Raw genomic sequence first — 18,640 nt, forward strand, 5'->3', positions numbered from 1 at the left:
CCCCTGAAGTAAAGGATCATGTAATTAATTCAAGCACTAATTAAAATTTAAATAATTGATAATATTATTACTAAGGAACTATATATAGCTATGTCAAGAGGCCCAGAAAATCTGGCAGTAATTGAATTAACTGTGGCTAGGGTGTAGCAGTAAGCAACCATCCCACATGCACATCTGAAACAATACCTGGCCCAACAGAAGAAATAGTGCAGGAGGGAGAATAGAATTGTGTTAAGTGAGGAATAAGGCCACATGGCCTGAAGTTGCTCATCAGAAGAGACATGAGCAGCTCAGCCGAGGGCAGGCATGAAATGAAGACAGTGCTTGGTACCATGCAAAGCAGTGGAACAGATGAGAACTGTAATGAGAGAGCAAAGAACGTTTTTTAGCATTTCAAATTAAATGGAAATTTCAGCTGTGGATTTGAAATGAGCATAAGAGCGTGCTATCCATCACGTTAGGTCTTTAACATAAGAATAGTCATGTAGTGCTGATAACTAGCTTATGCTTGTTTCTAAGGCAGAGTTAATGACTTAGTCATCTGGAGGAAGAGAGGGCACAGCAATGGCTAGAGGGGGAGAATCATTAGGATGGGACTTGCTTTGTCTGATGACGAGAGGTGTAGCAGCGGCTGCCAAGCAGAGAAATTCAAGAAGCCCCTTGCAATCCCATCCAGAAGCAAGGAACACTCTCTAGCACCAAGGCTCCTGGGGGTCTCTGAACACCCTGAACAACCTGTTCACAAAGGTGGTGGGGATCTGATTCAAAAAGGGAAAGCAGTAGGCGCTGTTGCTTATTTCACCTGCTTTGAATTCAACAGCTTCTTTGCTATTTTCTAACATCAGAACTCTTGTGGTAAAACCTCTTTCCTCCATCTGCAAGGCTCTTTCCCTGTCTGGCATTCGTGAGTGATTACACAAGGAATGAAAGCTATTTGGAGTGGGGAGAGGTACAAGAAATTCTGTTATTGGTGATCATCATGCACAATTTACACGAGAACTTAAAGCAGTGCTGCTCAGACCCAGGCTTCTGTCGCTATTAAAAAGAATTACTATTTAATGAGCTTCTATTTTCATTAATGGTGTGAGATTAAGGCTGCTTGCCACCAGGTGAATACTAATAGACAATCTTTAAGCAAATGAGGCCCTCATTCCCTTAATTTTAATTTATGATAGAATAAAACATGCTTTCTAATTCTCCATTTTGTTAAGCAGAAGCTTCACTGCAGATTTCTTGCTTCAGCAATTGAAAACATTTGATTTTACTTCGTCCCCTTTTCCTTTAAGGCTTTATTTGAAGGAAAAAGTTTTATGATAAAAAATGAATAGAAACATTATGGTGAAATAATTAACTACACAGAAAGCTCCTTTCAGTTTAAATATTCCACTGCAGTGCGTGAACTGAGGGCAAACCAGAGAAATGAGCCCAGCTCAGAGCAAACGTGGGGCTGACAGGTGAGGTTTGATGGTGTAGCTACAGGAACAAGTTACCGTGAGGAAAGCTGGCGGGGAGAGTCACAGCACATTAACTGCACCATGGGAGCTGCCTGTGCACATGCCTCCTCCTGAGCTAAGTGTGCAGCTCGCTCCCAGGCGAAACTCTATCTTCCCACTTCCAGTATACAGAGGGTCACCACACTGGAAGGGGCACGTGAAGGCAAATAGTGAGGTAAATCCGTGGAAGCTTATGAGGTCTTCCTCCCAAGGCCTGCTGAGGGCAGGAGGCAATGAATATACGTGTTCGCACATCTAACGTGCGGACTGGGCTACTTTAGATTACTCTGAAACAGGAACTGGACCCTAAGCACCAGATGGGTGCAGAGAGTCTCTAAAAGCCACATACAAATAATGGGATAGGGAAGATGCAGCCAGGATGCAGAGAGGAATCTGACCCAGAAAAGTAATGGATTAGACAAAAAACCTTTTCAGCAGCAGTTTGGGGAATGATTATACTTGTTGAGAACAAAGAAAACAGTGTTGTAGCAATCAAAGACATAAAGAGAGTGAGCAAGAGCTCAGAAAAGAAGCATTTTATTTGTTAGGATGCACTCAGTAGGCCGTATCTTAAAGAAGAAATACCTGCAGTTCTTAGAAATGTCCAATACAAAATAATGTCTAATTATGGTTTAAATGGGAGGCAGGGCACTAGTATTTTTCACAGTAAAATAAGGTAGTAAGGAAGGCTTAAAAGGGGAAGATTAAGAGAGCTGAAGGATAAGATACCCACAAGGGGGATGGTAAATTTTAGTTTGGACTAAATGAATCGTATGTATCACAGTGGTCAGTCTCAGACATCTGAACAGATACTGTGACCGAATTTATGTTTGTAAAGGGGTAAAAGAGTGAATCAAAACCAGAACCTGCTTAAATTTCTGTGATTTTTACTTTTTTTTTTTTTTGGGGGGGGGGGGGGTTAGCAGCACTTACATATTGTGCAAAACTCTAAGCAAAACTGCAATAACCTATTATCCATCCTGAGCTAAATGGCCTTTTAGAAGGCTGTATTTATACAACCATAGCTAAATTAATTGGGATGACAGAAAGCATATGATAAGATTTTTCAATTTTGAATGTAATTATAATCTCCCTTTAACCCATCCCTTCTCCGTAGTTGCATTATTTATGTAATTGCATTATTCCAAGGTCAAAATATAATAATAAATTATAATCAGTTAAAGCACTCAGAGGTTTCTTTCAAACACACGTATTCCAGAAACAATTATATTTTACTTGAAAAGCAAGAATGCTCAGCTCTCTTATTATTATTACCGGTGCTCAGAGCACAACGATCATATTTTATTCAACATACTTACTGTTCCAGATAGATGCCTGGCAAATTGCTCTGAACAGTTTCCATTGCAATTATGGACAGATTGCTTAAAGGTGGAACCCAATAAATGCAATGGCATTTTGGCATGGTTTGTGCTTATACATAAGAAAACGTAAACAGGCTTAACTCCCCACCCCATACGTAACAGCGTGCAAAGTCCTTAGACTGTGCAGAGGTTATCAACAGGTAGTCACAATTTTCCTTTTGTAACAACGCTAAAAGGAATGAGCCACGAATGACTGGCTAGAGAACAAGGACAATTACTGACATTTTTAACTGCATAACGCTAGCTGGTAACTTACAGCCTTTTTACTTACATGCCGTGTTTTTCTTGTTTATGTCTACTCAGAACTAATTCCTTGATCTAGCTGACCGCTAAAGCACATCTGCTGCCCAATTCCAGAAAAGCTCAGGAGCTCTCTTTTCTCCTCACAGGTTACAGAAGCCATGAGACCCAACAGAGCACCAGGACATGGAGTGAGCTAGTTTGTTTGTTTGATCTTGGCTCGTGTTTTCCTTCTAGTTCAACATTGTACTGGGACAACCACCACCATTTAGAAGAGTCATTACACTGTGTTCTACTGGATGCCTTTTTTTCCCCCCTAATTTTCGAAGAGGATGCAACAGTCATCCTATTGATTCAGCTCCGGCAGATATCATGAAAGACTTATAAGATTTTTTTTTTTGTGCTCTTGGGATCCGTTACTATTTTCAAACAAGTCAAAAGAACTTAATTACACAGAGGGAAGCTCTCTATCAAATTCCACGTCTGGTCTGATAAGAGAGACTGTGCAGGTGGTGCTTGAACCTCTGGCTTAGGTTTTCAGAACAAAGACACTTGAGTGGACCTTACCCAGACAAAATTTTACAGATCCTTGCCCTAGTCCTTTCAAGTTTGACTAGAAACTACAGTAGCTACTTTTACATAAACACATAAATTAGAAGAACTGGGATGATCATTTGGCTTTGCTGTAACATGGACAACAATCAGAAAAAAAAATCAGTTTTAGAGAAAAAGGCACAAGAAAGCAGGACGCTGATTCTAAGTTAATGAACAAGTTTTTACTCACAGTATCTTTCAGAAACCAAACCAAGAGGCTTGAACACAAAGCGAATCTGGTATTTTGATTCTAAAAATCTTTTGCTTTACGCCTGCCCCTCCCTCTCCCCCCCAGTTTTGCATTTTGTCTGAAGCTTCAGAGCTTGCCCTTCCAATTTTTTTCTGTTTCAGAAGTCCTTCAGAATTTCTGCAAGCAAAACTTTATGACACCATTCAAAGCTTCCCTTAATTTCCAGAGCTGATCAGGAGGGAAGCTGGCCCTGCAGGTATTAACTGGCAATTTGGATTAAAATGCCTCATTTAAAGAAATTACTCCATGGATGAATGGTTACCTTGCAGGAAGAGAAAAATAAACTGAAGGACCATTGAGCTGGCATATGTTTGTGACCTGCAATAGAAGATCCCTGGGAATAATCACAGAGAACTGCAAAAAGAAACCTACTTTGCAAAAGCAGCAGGATGAACAACGGGCATATCCCTGTTTTAGCTTCAGGGTGGATTTGGCCCTGAGTCTTCCCTCCTTGCTGGAGAGAGCTGTCAGAATCTGTGCTTTTACTTCAAATGCACAGCAGTCAGAATGAAGTCTGGAGAGCATTTTATCCTGGAAATTACAGGTAGAGGAAAGAAAGAACAGCACTGAGAGGGTATGACTTTCCTTATTCTCATAAATTTCCCCATTTCATTACAGAAGTAAGGTAGAAGATGAGGGACTGACAAGAGCCAGACTGTTTACCAGCAAGTTTGTATCTTAAGTACACAAGGCACACAATGGAAAAGAAAATGTTTCAGTCCCAGGTTTAAGGACGGTTAACCCAGGGATTAAAAGATTCTGTGATGTGTTCAGAGGGAGCCTGTGCTGTGGAGCTGGAACACACACCAGAAACCTCTTGGACATCTTCTCTTTCTATGTGATCAGTACTTTTCTGTTATACATTTAAAATTGCTTTTCATGGACAGCCACAAAATATCCTCGCTTTCATCTACTTTTTAGCAAAATATCCTGCCTTCTATCTCTTTGTTTAAACACATGTGAGAGGAAACAGCTTACCACTGAAATGAGGATGAAATCCTGTACAGAGAAGGGCTGGCGGGGACAGACAGAACTACCTTTGTTGGGGTTGTCAGATCTGCACCTTCAGAGATCGTCGGTCAAGTGAAGGCCCAAAATGTCATTTCAGATCTGCACCTTACCTGAACTGTGCTCCCCCAAGGTAGTTTCAAGCAGGGCAGTTGCTTGGAGACTTGATTCACAGTGAAAGATATCTTGGTATGCCATAAGCCATCGGTGCACCCTTAAAAAAGTAGTGCAAGTCCTAACTCTGCTCCTGCAAGCGTTAAGAGGAATTTCTACAACTTTTCCAATAAATGCTTCTCAGAACGGTAACTTGACTATACTTAAATTCCTCTTTTGCTCTCACAAAAAGAAAAAAAAAGTACCCTGTTTCTACAGCCAATCTATTTTAAACTTCAATTTCCTGTGCCTGCTAAAAAGACACCTGCCAGCTCATTTGGAAGGCCCAATCAGGTGCAGAAAAAAATGAAAAAATATCCCAGGCTTCCCCAACACAATTAATTCTTACTGAACCTTCTTGATTAGCTTATTTCTGTCAAGTAATTAAGATCTTTAGCAAACTACTCATATGTTCAGGTTATAAATGTCATTTATTTTATACACCCTTTTTCAAACCTGCCAAATAATACGAAAGTGATGCCACAGGAGTGGGTGGATGGTGAGAAGACAGTGGAATGGAAAAAGCCTGACAGCTTCCGAAGGGGAAAGGAAGGAAGTCGAGTGCTACAGGCAGGGAGCTGTTGGGAGAGGAGGGAAGGAGAGCCAAGGATAGAGAAATCACAGAGCAGGAGAGGGATACTGGGAGGGGAAAGTGGAGAGGAGAGAGAAGGCATGACCTGGAGAGGAAGTAAATAAGATGACAAGGAGGGTGTTCTGGTAGCACCACCCATACCAGGCCATGCAGACAAAGGGGTTGCTTCAAGCTCTGCAACCTCCCATCAGTAGTGCCTGTGACTGTCATGGCTGTTTTTAAACCGGAGGCCCTATTTCCCTTTCTCCCACCCTCACCCAAACTTCACTCAGCGTGGCCCTGCTGCAGGCTGGGACTGCATCTCTGCAGTGCTCACAGAAGCCTCAGTTTCAGTTAGTGCCTCTAACTGCTACTGAGAAACAAATTATAATAAGTAGGAGAGAAAGAGAAGAAAGAGATCCCGGTCCCAGGGCTTTTTCCTATCATGTATATCATCTATCTTTTTAAATAATACATTAATCCATTAAATGGGGATTTAAGAAGAAGAAATGCTCTGGCTCTTTTAAAAGCAGTTTACACAATTGCCATTTTTTCTCCGACCATTTCATTGCTCTGTTTATGGTTCTTTTACCACCCATAAAATTCAAACTTTTTAAATAAAATACTTGAGCTGCAGAGAAAAGGTTTTCATCTCCTTAATGAATACAAATGTCTCTAATCCACTTTACGAAACTTAAAGCCTATAAATGTACTGTGGGTGTTTGACAATGTTTGTCTCCTTTATTAGTCACGTACTACAGCACTGCAATGTTTTTTCACCTTGGGTTTTAAGCTCCTCTCTCTGGACAATAATTGCTCGCTGGTGGGCTTGGGATTGCAGTCCTTCTCCCCCGCCTTCCTGCCTGTCAGACCCGTACAAAGCTGGATGGTTTGAGATCCAGGCTTTCTGAAGGGAGGCACTGCCAAGATCAGGAAGATGTATATCCCTGAGCATCACTGCTGCTGTGCCCACCAGCAATGCCAACGTACAGCACATTTACATCCTGGCAGATCCCAAAGCAGGCGTGTCCTGAGCTGTGGCTGAATGCTTACAGCAGCCCGTAGACCTCTCCTGCTCTGCCCAGAATCGAGAGGGACAAGGCACAAACAGGACCGACGAGTAAGAAAAGGAGAGAGAAGGCACTTCATGTGAAAAAGGTTTGCTTTGTATCTTCAGAGGCTCTATATTCATCAGAGCAGCACAATTGGAATCACATCTCATAACAGCAGAAGTAATAAAAGAAAAAGATTTTGTCAGAGAGAAAAAATAAGGAGGTCTCTCCATCACTACTGGCCCAGTGGGAGAAGTCAAATCTTTCACATAGCAGTGAAATTCAACTCAATTAAAGAAAGACCCTAGGCACTAGCATTGTCTGTGTTCTGGAAGTTATCATCAGAGAATTACCAGGTTTTCAGGTATACCTCAAGCACTCTTTGCTTTTTGTGGAGAACTAGACTATTTGCATGCCCTTCAGTGTACCTATAGTATTTACTAAGCAATTACAACTGTTAATATGATCTAATATGTTGTTGCTTCAGAGCTCCAGTTGCTCAGAGAGCTTGCAAAGGATTTTCCTGCGGCTTCACGCTCCATTGCCTGTCCCTCCTCACGAGCTGCTACAAAGCACAGCAATATTCCATGGTGACACACCGGACCCTTGGCCTCACCACTATGTCTTATGCAAATGTTTTAAGGCTGACTGACTGCTAATCTGGGAAGAGGGAAAGAACTTCTCACCTATTAATAACCTCTGCATTTATTTTCTTCCTCTGCAGCATGGGCACTGCTCTGCTGATAATTCCCAGCTGGCAATAATCCTGGGCTTTCAGACCACATCAGCTTCTCCTGTGCACAGGCACTAAGGCAATGACTGAAATGTGTTAAATATTAAGTAGCAGAGACTTCTAGAAAACCATCAGCATTTTCTTAAAGGTTTGGGAATGAAGAACTTCCATCTTACCAGCAGAGAACTTTTGAAAACAAATAGATCTTCCTTAATTAAAAACTACTAATAAGAGCTCATGGCTTTTTCCTACAAAGCGAAGGGTTGTCAATAGCCTGTGTTTAGGACTCCTAGTGCTACAACAGACCTACAACAAAATCTACTACCAGTGGCACCAGTCATCACTAGATGAGGACTCTCATATGCTAAATGGGTCTGTCTGATCTTTAAGGAGGCTGTTTTATGAATCTTCTGGCCATTTTGACCAAACAGCTTTAAAAACGGCAACAAAAAGTTTCTATCAAATGGTCCATTTGAATAACCCTAGCTATCACTTCCCTACACCTTTAAAAGTACAGCATAGAAAAAATGGTATACCAGTTAGAGTGAAACAGTAGTTGTAAAGGACCTGTCAGAACACATCATGTCATTAACAGGAGTGATAAACAAACCGTTAGTGCTTGATGCTTCTTCTCAGTAAAAAATAACCTTTCCTTACATTAAGTTCAAGCATTTCATTTAATAAAACAAGTAACTAAAATTGGATTCATCTGCTGTTATAGTTATCAAATACCCCACATATAAATCATGATTCTCTCTCAATACAGTGACACATGAAAGTTTATAATGACCTAATGTCATAGGAATAATGATAACTGATAACAAAACAATTGCCATCAATATTAAGATGTATACTGGGCTTTACATCATCACTTTCCCAATCTTCATTTTTTACTGAAATTAGTCCTCCAATTCATCAGTAGGAATTATGACCAAATAGAACTTCAATTTGGCAAAAATGGAAAGGGATTCATCATTGGATTTATAAGGAAGAGCAAAATAAATCAGTGTGTCCTTTGAACGAATTAAAATTATGGCAGTAATGAACTGTAATGATAAGTGTTGGTTTCATGCTAACATAGATTCAGTAATTTACCTCTTTGTTGTTTGGTTCACTTGAAGAGACTCAAGCAAGCACTCAGACTACTACCTTCAGTTCTTTGTTCCCACACACTCAGATTTCAGAGTTTGAACTACATCCAGAATTGCCTGTTCGGTGGTGGAGTATAAATTCACTTTAGTATGTGAGGTGCAGCAGCACTGCTGTTGAGAAAACAAAATAAACCAAACCAAACCCCACCTATATGAACAGATGAGAAAAGCAGCAGGAGAGAACTTCTGTAGTTGTAAAGGGAGGAATTAAAAGTAAGGACAGTTCTATAACAGCCATGGAAACTCCTGGCTGTACGCTGAACTGAAAATACCAGGTAACCTTCCCAAAGTGACAGCAGTTTACCTACCACCCCCAATACTGCACAGCATGAGCTGCATCACATCGGTTCATCACTGAAAGCACAGAAGTATCTCCCAGAAGTGAGTACTGGGGAAGATGCTAAGCTGCCAACCATATCTTGGCACAATTTGACATTAAAAAAACTAAATAAAAAATGAAATAAAAATAAAATAAAATGAAACGAAATAAAAATAAAAATAAAATAAAAGCTTTACTTTGTAGAGTGGATATTTTATCATGATTTGGCCCTGATTTCCTGGGAAGGAAGAGGAAAGGAGTTTTTCCCTTTTATTAGCTCTGCATGAGTTTCTTGCAATGGTGACAGCCACACCAAGACCAATGCTGTGCCTACTGCTGAAGAGAGCTACGACTCCTTTCCCTCCTTCTCTCTTCCTCCCCAGAGGTAATTTTCAGTGCAGGTAGTGATGTGAATAAGGTGAACACACAGACATTTTATGGATCGTTTCTCACAGTTATGCCAAAGCAAGGAAACATTCAATTATGGTTAAAGAAAGGTAAGAACTTTGGGAAGAAGTTTTAAAACTTCTACCTGTTTGCTGCATGCATTTTACCTTTTCAGAGTGGGATTTAACAAAAATAAATATTCTTGAACTATTTGAAAACTCATTACCTCCAGGCAATGCATTAATTCCTACTGGAGCTAAAATGGGGAAAATAACAAACAAAGCTTTCAATTTCATAGAGTTAGAACCGCACATTGGAAGATAGTAAGCACAGCAGTAATGCCATAAATTATTGTAAATTGAGTACCTAGCTGTAATTTTCATTTTATTCCTTCCTGACAGATATTAGGTTGAATTTGATTATGTTTTGTGTGTACTAAAGTGGAGTTGAAAGAGACTAAATATGCAGCTCCCTGAAGGAAGCACATGGCAGTTAGGATAGGGAGCAGGTTATTGTGGCTGCAAGTATCCATCAGCTAACAGCACACCAGGAAAGTAACAAATGAGTCAGGGTTTCTGTCTCTTCCTGATTATGTCATTGATTCCCTATGGGACTTTTTAAAAGTCATTTACAACATAGGTTTTTACTAAGAATTTTGGCGTGTGCACAGTTGAAGATCTTCAAACTTTGGACATCAATGCAAATTAGTTTTTTGTTACTGGAAAAGGCAACTAACTCAGGCGATGTGGACACTGATCATAGGAAAAGAAAAAGATGTCAAATTCAGCACATCATTGCCATTAGAGTGCAGTCCTTTTCATGGATGTGGCTCATTCACCTGTTTTTTACTGTTCCGATGTGTGGAAGAAGAGCAATCTTTCTGTGGGTAAAAAGCAGGAGCAGCATGCTACCATGTCAGCTTCAGCGCTGGGAACAAAGAAGGGTACGGCCAAAGCTCACTGCCCACCTGCAGCTCTGACCTGGCAAACCAACCCTCACTGGCCCCAGGCACTCAGAGGCCGCGCGAGCATAAAATTGTCTTTGCAATTAGCCAGACATTTCAGATCTGCAGATTTTTTATGTGATTGCTTAGAATACACCAAGCAGTACTATCTACATAAATAATTCTAAAACCTCACAGATGCCTTTTATTATTAGAAACATCTGTCAATCCCAGCTGAAATTGACCTCCTGCTCCAAATATCTTGTACTTTATACCTACTGAAGAAGCAACAAAACACGGCTTGCACAATTTTGACCTAAGCAACCGAACAATGTATGCTTAAGACATTTGTTTTGATGCTTCTGTTGACTGGGGAGCAGATCTCTTTTGTGCTGGCTGGCCTGGCTTTGAGTATCTTACCTGAAGAGGATACCCAGACATCCCAGTTACGTGATTTAATGCTAGAAAAAGAATCTGTGCAGCCTCTGCATGAAATGGGGTAAGAAGGTACTTAAGGAGGAGATACAATAGGAGGCAAACAAAGCAGGAAAGGAAGCAAAAGTAAATACACATTAGAGAAGCAGCTGTATCACCTTTCCAGTGGCACGGTCTTTGATTTGCTTTTGACCCACACTGCTCCACTTTTAGGACTTGGTTCAGTTTTGCTCTCATCTTTAGTGCCTGCTGCTTCTCCTTTGTGAGGGAAAACCCCGTGTAGTGCTCAGAAAGAAGTGGTGAAATGAACCTATGTGAGTAAAAAAAAAAAATAAAAAAAATCAGTGATCCGAGGTTTGCATTTAACCATGACCATGGTTCAGCTGTAGGCTGAAGAAGGTGAGCAGAATCTGGATCCGATTTTTCTTTAATTCAAAGAATTTAGGCTTGATTTTAGCCTTCACCCGACATCCTTGCCTGCACAGAATTTCACCTGGCAGCAAGGTTTGTATTCACACTGTTCTGCTGTCTGCTGTTAAACACCTGCTACAGCCCTCTCTTGGGGTGAGTGCATTTCTGTGCTGGGTGAAGCGATTCCCCCGCCCAGGGTAAACTGTAATCAGCCGTTCCTCTTTCAGAATGAAAAGTGATATATAAATGTAAATGACACTACAGTGTCTTTCTTTCACTTACTCTTGCAACATGGGAAAACATGTTTTCTTACAATACATTTCATCTACAGAAAAAGCACTTTCCAAGACATCTTTTACTTTTCTGCTGACACATATTAGCATCTAAAGCAGAAAACCCTTCCATTGTTAATTTTCAAACAATGAAAACACTATTCCTCCTCAAACCTGTAGCCTGCAATAGATCTTAATCACTTTCAGTCCCACTATGGCAATGCCTGCTGCAGTGAAACAAGGTTTGGACAGAATCTGTCACCCTGGGAAAAATTATTTTCTTTTCAGTGGGCTCCACAGCATTAAAAAAATTAGAGTAGCATATGCCCTCCAATATATTTTATTGAATGCTAAATGCTAGAAATGAACATAAACCAAATTCTGGATAGTTTTCAGCTTCCCATTAGAGTTCTGCCATGGAAGCATTACTAGGGCAAGCTGCCAGATACAAAGAGAGTAGACACCCTGTTAGGAAGGACACAATCTTTTATGCTTTTTCTGTTTATAAAGTGGTTGCAGTAGTGGCTGCTGGCACACAAACAAACAATGAAACAGACAACACTGAGGAGTTTGCTTTTTTCTTCTAAACCATTTTGCATTCTCCAGTTAGCCATGAAGGTTGTCATGGCAGATACACCTCTAACACACCCCTGAACTTTGGCTTCATCTGTGGATGAATTTTCCCCCTTTTAAATTTCTTAATTTCAGAAATACCCTACAGAAGAACACCCTGTAGATAATTCAGGTATCTCCGCAGATGCTTTTTGCTTTATGGCAAGTTCCCTGTGATGCTCCTGGGTCCTCTTCACCCATTTTCCTTACCCAGCTTACTCTCTTGCAATTGACAATATCCATTTTTCACTTTTTTTTTTTTTTTTGGCTAATATGAAATCTAACCACATGTTCTCAATATTAGACAGGAAGGAATCTCTCAGTCTAAAAGGAATATTTGAAATCCTATTGTCTGTCATCACAGTGCAACATTGAAAGTAGCACAGAAAATATAACCACCACCCTCAATTGTGCAAGAGGCTGGTAAAATAGTCATGGATAACCCATCTAATCGCATTCAGGTCATCTTTTTTTTTAGTCCACAAAATACGGGTGATATTTTCCATGTTTTTCAGGCAATTTTGAGAGTATAAGATAAAAGAGACTTTCAGCGTACAAACAAAACAGTTCCTATATCAACTGAAAACCTTAAGTCAAACATAAACCTGAAAATATCCATGGTAGAAAAAGCGTGTTGGAATACAGGAAATAAACAGGTTGAAAGAAAGTGTTTCTGGCTCTAACAAAAAAATGCCAACATCCGAAGTGTCCCGGAGGTAGATGTGCCTGGGAACACCAAGATATTTTTGCTGCTGGAGCTTTCCTTCTAGCTGGGACCTCACACAAAGTGCTTGAGTGCTTCTATTTAATTGCAGAAGGAAAAAAAAAGGGGGGGGGGGGTTGGTTGGGCGCAATCTTGGAGAGATGACCTGGTTCCATTTTTCATGTCTTCTCCACTTCCCAGCTCCTCTGCTTATTATTGTAGCACAGTAACATTCATTGCTTTATATACCTCATTTTACATACTTTTTATGTATCACTCACACTGTACACTGGTACAAGTTTCACATAAGTGAGATGTAGTGCACAAAAGTTTATTTACTCCTGATTTACACCAGCATCACATCCTTACCCTCAGCTTGTGTCCTGTTAAAGGTTACAAAGATAACCTTTATCCTTTAACCTTCACCTGCAGACAAATACAGACATACTGCAATTTTCTATGCTGATGGCAAAATAAAAGCAAAACAATTTTGTTTATATGTGGAGCAAATATGTCCTAAAGGATACCTTTACACTAATGGTCCCCTGTTCTTCCAGGAGCTCTTTACCAATACCTTGCATACCGTCAATTGCTCAGTAGGGCTCTATTAAAAAACAAACATCTAGCTACTGCAAAATTTGGTTTTATATTTAACAATACTGGATTTTAATTATCTCTTTCTCTATTCTCCTTTATTTTAACTATCTTATTGTTTATCTTGATAAATTGTTCTTTTTTTCCACTTACATGCCATCTCTACAGCTAATCATTAGCATGCACTACTTTTTACTTTTACTAAAGCTATCTTCTTTACCTCCCCTGTTACAAATTACTTTTAAACTCTCTCCTGCTGAACATTGCTTCTCCAACAGGATCCAGCTTAACAGTCTGGGTAAGCAACTGGGTGCCATAACCGAGATGAGACTGCATTTTGTCCCTCAGAGAGGCAGAATGCCTTCCCAAATTTCTGGTCTGACCTTTAGAAGAGAATTTGCTGGGAAATAAAGGCATGGGCTATGAATTACACACAAATTTATACACGAGATGAATTGCCTCATCTATACAATATGGCTTCCCAGTTGGTTTGGCAGCAGCCTGAAAATACAAAACAAGAAGAGCATCTGGACATCTTTTTAGTTATCACCGCTAAAAGCACTTCTCTGCAGATGGAGGGCTCAGGGGCTCCATCTCAGCAGGGCTGACCTCACTCAGCCACTGCAAGCTAGCTCATCCCACAGAAATAGATTTTACTTCCTATAGTCAGGGGAAAGGTGGCTCTATGAGTTCCTCCTCCTCCCAGCCAAGCTCTTTTTCTGCCCAAAGCCACCCCGAACCAGCCTGTACAAATTTCAAAGGAATCGACTGCCATTGTCCCTCCTCTTTCTAACAGCTCTGGGGCGCTTTGGTGGGCTTTCATCTTTCCTGTGCTTAAATGAACATTTCCCATAATTTACAACAGTTTGGTAAAGTGGGGCATTTTCTCTGCTCAGCTTTTGAGAGATAAAAAAACGTACCAGAGACCCAGTCTTCATTATGGACAAGTCTCTCCACGCACATCTGCTGTATGTTTCTCCTGACTGCAGGCATGCCCAGACACTACTGCTGCTGCTGCTGTTTTGTACCTGAGTAAACTTTTCAGTCTCCTCTTCCTGTCTGCACTTTGCAACAGTCCCCAGCAAACCTACCGTGCCATCCTTCAAAATTTGGATGAGACTATTAACATTTCTGTTGCTTGAACAAGGATGTCTGGATACCATACATTCGCAATTAATGCCAGGGACATTTCTGAAGAAAGTGCAGACAAGTGGGGCCAAAGGCAAGTGTGTACTTTACACACTTTCCCGAGCTAACAATGAATATGACATTGTACTCTTGGAATAATGATGTTGGTTTGTACTTAAAGCAACTGCTGTAGACAAACACCAGAAATTTTGTCAGCTTAAAAAGAGACTATGGGAAATGAGCAGAAGATTATACTGTAGTTTCAGGAGAACCGATTGTCATGTCAGTTTGGAAATGTGGCAGACAAAGTTAGTCAAGATCACTTACAGAGGAAAACCTCACATCAGAGAGGATTTACTGCTTGGATCAGACTCAACTCTACAGAGGCTATGGCCATCACTAATCAGAGTCAGCAATGTCAGAAGTGAAACGGCAGAAGTGGTACAGCAAGCAGGGGTACAGCAAGCAGTGCTCCAGCTATGTGGCTGTTCCAGATGGGGATTTAAAGTGTAGCCTATGGAAAATTACAATACTGCAGACACGTGCTCAGCAGACTCCAAATAGACAGGGAAAACTTTGCTACCGCTGTGTGCCCATACAGTATATCGGAAATTGTGCTGGAAGTCCTGCAAGAGAAATTCATTGCAAGCACTGCATGAAATGGCACTAGGACCGTATGTCCTAGTGCTCCAAATGAGCGATAGGTATAAGAAATTACTTATACCAGAGGTTCTGGTTACAAGTGTTGATAGAAATAGCTCTAGATTCAGTGAGCAGATAACTACATATACTGTTAATGTTTCTGCTGTACTGGGAGAGTCACAAGCCATTGAACTGATGTCAGTCATGAGCTCCGCAGTCTCTATACTACCCAAATCTGCTTATTGGCAAAAGCATTGGAATTTTGCTGCCTACAGATCTGCGGTTATGCTTAGTGAGCTAGCTAAGGCACTGAGTTCTTCTGCTTGGTTACCTGCTTGTAAATACCACTTCGGATTGTGCAGCTGCTGAACACACTGCTGTATTTAGCAGCAATGCTAAAGGCAGGCGCTTTCCTGAACTGAAGATGTAAATAATAAATAAGTGTATTACATCAGCAAATATTAGTAAATCACAGGCTCCACGTTTAGCTATTCTTATTATAGGAGAGACTACCGAGAAAGGACTGTGCCAGAAGTTTGATTCCAGAATTCCCATTCAGCATAAAACAGTATCTGCACCATCAACCTCTATCACCTGTCATTTTCCATGAGAGGTGCTGCATCATGAAAGCTTGAAACAAACGTCCAGAATGACATTATCAAAGAAAGTGAATCTTCTGACTGGTGCTCATCAATAGTGGTGACAAGGAAGAAGATTGGAGAGATTTGTCTTTGCATGGACTTGAGAGCTAATCTAAGTTATAATGATTGATAGTCAACACCTGAACACAGAAGCTGTGTTTGCAGAACTCAATGGTATAAAGGGTTTCTCTACCCTTGATCTACAGTATGGATGAACAATAACACAGGAGGGGAATAGAGAAATAATACACAATGGATTTTACCTCCATTTCATACATGTGCATTAATAGATATGTATCTACATCCACTTGCTGTCACAGAATGATGTCCATGATTCTCAGCTACCAGCCTTACAGTTATACTGTAATTTTACCAAATTCCCTTTGGGAAGACAGCAAAATGACTTCGTCTTCTCCTTGGCACATCAAATTTCTCCAGTAAGACTGAAATCCAACCTAGACAATGCCATTCTCCTTAAGAAAGTCCCATCACCCCAAGCCCCACATTTCTAACTCTTGCACCACAGTATGGGACATCATATCTTGACTGTTTTCTTGACAGAGGCATTAAGAGCATTACCTTACAGAATCTCATGCTTGTTTTCTAAAACACTGCATTGGTAGTTCTGAAACACTTGGAAGCCAGTTTTGAAACAGTAGTGAAAACTCTTGCATTGCCTACAGTTATGGCTACAGATCCTGCAGGATTATATAACTGAGATATTATTTGCCCTGTCTCAAAGATAAACACCAGTGTTTTTGCATATTTATATAATTTGTGTATTTAAATATTTACATAATGTTACAGAATACATGTAGTACAGGAAAACGCAGAGGTAATGTTTGGGGCCATAAATTTAAATACTTTACAGATCACTGCTCTTTGATCAATCAGAAATGGTCCAGGTAGGTGGGAACTTGAACTGTCTGACGATCAGCAAAATGACCAGTACAGAAAGAAGTGAAAACATGAAAGCTTACCTCAACTGCCCTAGAGGCCCAGAGAGATGATAACTTGGTATCACCAGTTGCACAGTTACCAATACACTACCACAGCTACAGGAGTGAGTTAAAGGTGCCTAGTTAGTGGTCAAGATAAGAAAAACGACAAAACACTTTTTGTCCTTAGCAGTCCCAAATGCTACTCCTCCTGAGTGCACTACTGCCATACTTGAGAGTTCAGAATGAAATTGCCTTATAAGATGGACAATACATAGTGGTGGACTTATCATTCCTAAATGCTTAAGGAGTAAATCTCTTAAAGCCAGTACGAACAACTACTTCCTCTGTAGCTCCATGGTACCAGGACAGAAATGCCATCACACAAAGTAGTGTCGCCGGCTCTGCATGATAGACACCGGGCTTACTGTCTGCATTGATCCAGAGGAATAAGGTTTGTTCCTGCCATTTGCTCCTAGGGGTGCTCCTTGCCCCTTGGAAACACAGAGGGAGATAGGATGTTGCCTCTCAGTTTTATCTGACTGTCCCCAGACGTAACAGTATGCAAGGAGTATTATGCTGCTCAGCTCGTAGGACAGAGCAAAATACATGGCCTTTCTTAGGGCTTTGCTATAGTGTCAGCTCCAGATGACATTCTGGTCAGAGGAGGCCAGGGAGCCCCGAACCACCCTAATGAATGAGGCAAGGCTCTTCACAGGGGCAGCAGGAACAACAGGCTATCTTGTAGAAGCAGCATTTCCACTAGTGCCATGTTACGGCACAAGGTCAGTCATCTGTGTTACCATGTAAATCAAAGTGAATTTTTAATCATCTGCTCATATGTGTTGCTGCCTAGGAAATTTAACAAAGATGTAGAGCAGTACAATTAACTGAGGAAAGAAAATAATGAGATCTTAGTTGTATTTCAAAACATAATAATGGTCCAGAGCACTTGGCTGACTTCCTCCAGATATTACTTAGGTTTCAATCCAGCAGGTGTCCCTGCGATACAGGGTACCCCCACAAAGGACCCATCACCTGCTTTCTCAGAGAGACGGACGGCTCCCTGGGCATTACATGGCATTTCCCTCAGTGTCAGCAGGCAGTTTTCCCTTATAAAGGCTACTTTCATCAACTACATCCAGGATTGGAGGAACAAGAGCTCTTCACACTGCTCTCTATGTGCAGCCTAAGAATAATAATTAAAAAAAAATTAATCATCTGTCTGCAAATTACGTGCCATGATAACACATTTAACTGGAAAGACATTACCTGTGGGATGCTTATGGCCAGTAGAGCACCCCACACGTCAGCTGGGACACGATCCCCATCCCCTGTCTGGCAAAGAGAGCTTCATGGGAAGGACTGGGCTGCTCTGCGCAGTCCCTCTGCACCTCACTCAAAGGCAGAGGCATTACAAGATCCTGAATCCATTGAATTCACCCAAGATCCCCAGTAGGGTTCCATCTAAATAAGGCAAAACTGGAGCCACTCAGTCCATAGTTTGTACATGTACACTACTGTGCATGTACCTATTTCTAGTTTGAAGCAGGTGACTTCTTTTTGGTTCTGCTACTCACTAGGTTATTTCATCAGCAAAGCAGCAGAGAATGCAGCTCATGAAGTCAGGTAGATAACCGTAGTTAGGCTACAAACAGGATCAGGCAGGCTAGGTGGCTCTTCTTGGGCTCTGTTTTCTGATATGCCAATTAAGAACAGCAAGACCTGCCGTACTGCAGGGCTGGAAGGTTTGATCTGGGCACAGGCAGTGCATAAAACAGGCTGAGATCAATGCTGCCTTCCTAGCTGCTTGCTGCCAGCGCTGACTGGGGATGCTGCCTCAGCAAGCACAAGCAACGGCACGTGAGCCACAACATGCCAAGTTGTGGCAGCATGAAATTTGCTGTGAGAGCCTCAGATATGAGGAACTACAGAAACGGTAAGCAGTCTGTTCATATTAAATGTGACATGCTTATTTCTTTGGTGCT

At 41.1% G+C, this 18,640-nt stretch overlaps 1 long non-coding RNA gene across 2 annotated transcripts in view; it reads right to left on the minus strand.

The window, feature by feature from the left end:
• Positions 1-18,640, minus strand: part of LOC125184106 (uncharacterized) — a 324,641-nt gene that overhangs the window by 70,739 nt on the left and 235,262 nt on the right. For both annotated transcript variants that reach the window (XR_010832907.1, XR_010832908.1), the window contains exon 7: positions 10,870-11,021. This is a non-coding gene — a long non-coding RNA (uncharacterized lncRNA). The remainder of the gene's footprint in view (positions 1-10,869; positions 11,022-18,640) is intronic.

This window comes from Anser cygnoides, chromosome 7, assembly GCF_040182565.1.
Source record: "Anser cygnoides isolate HZ-2024a breed goose chromosome 7, Taihu_goose_T2T_genome, whole genome shotgun sequence".
Taxonomy (NCBI): domain Eukaryota; kingdom Metazoa; phylum Chordata; class Aves; order Anseriformes; family Anatidae; genus Anser; species Anser cygnoides.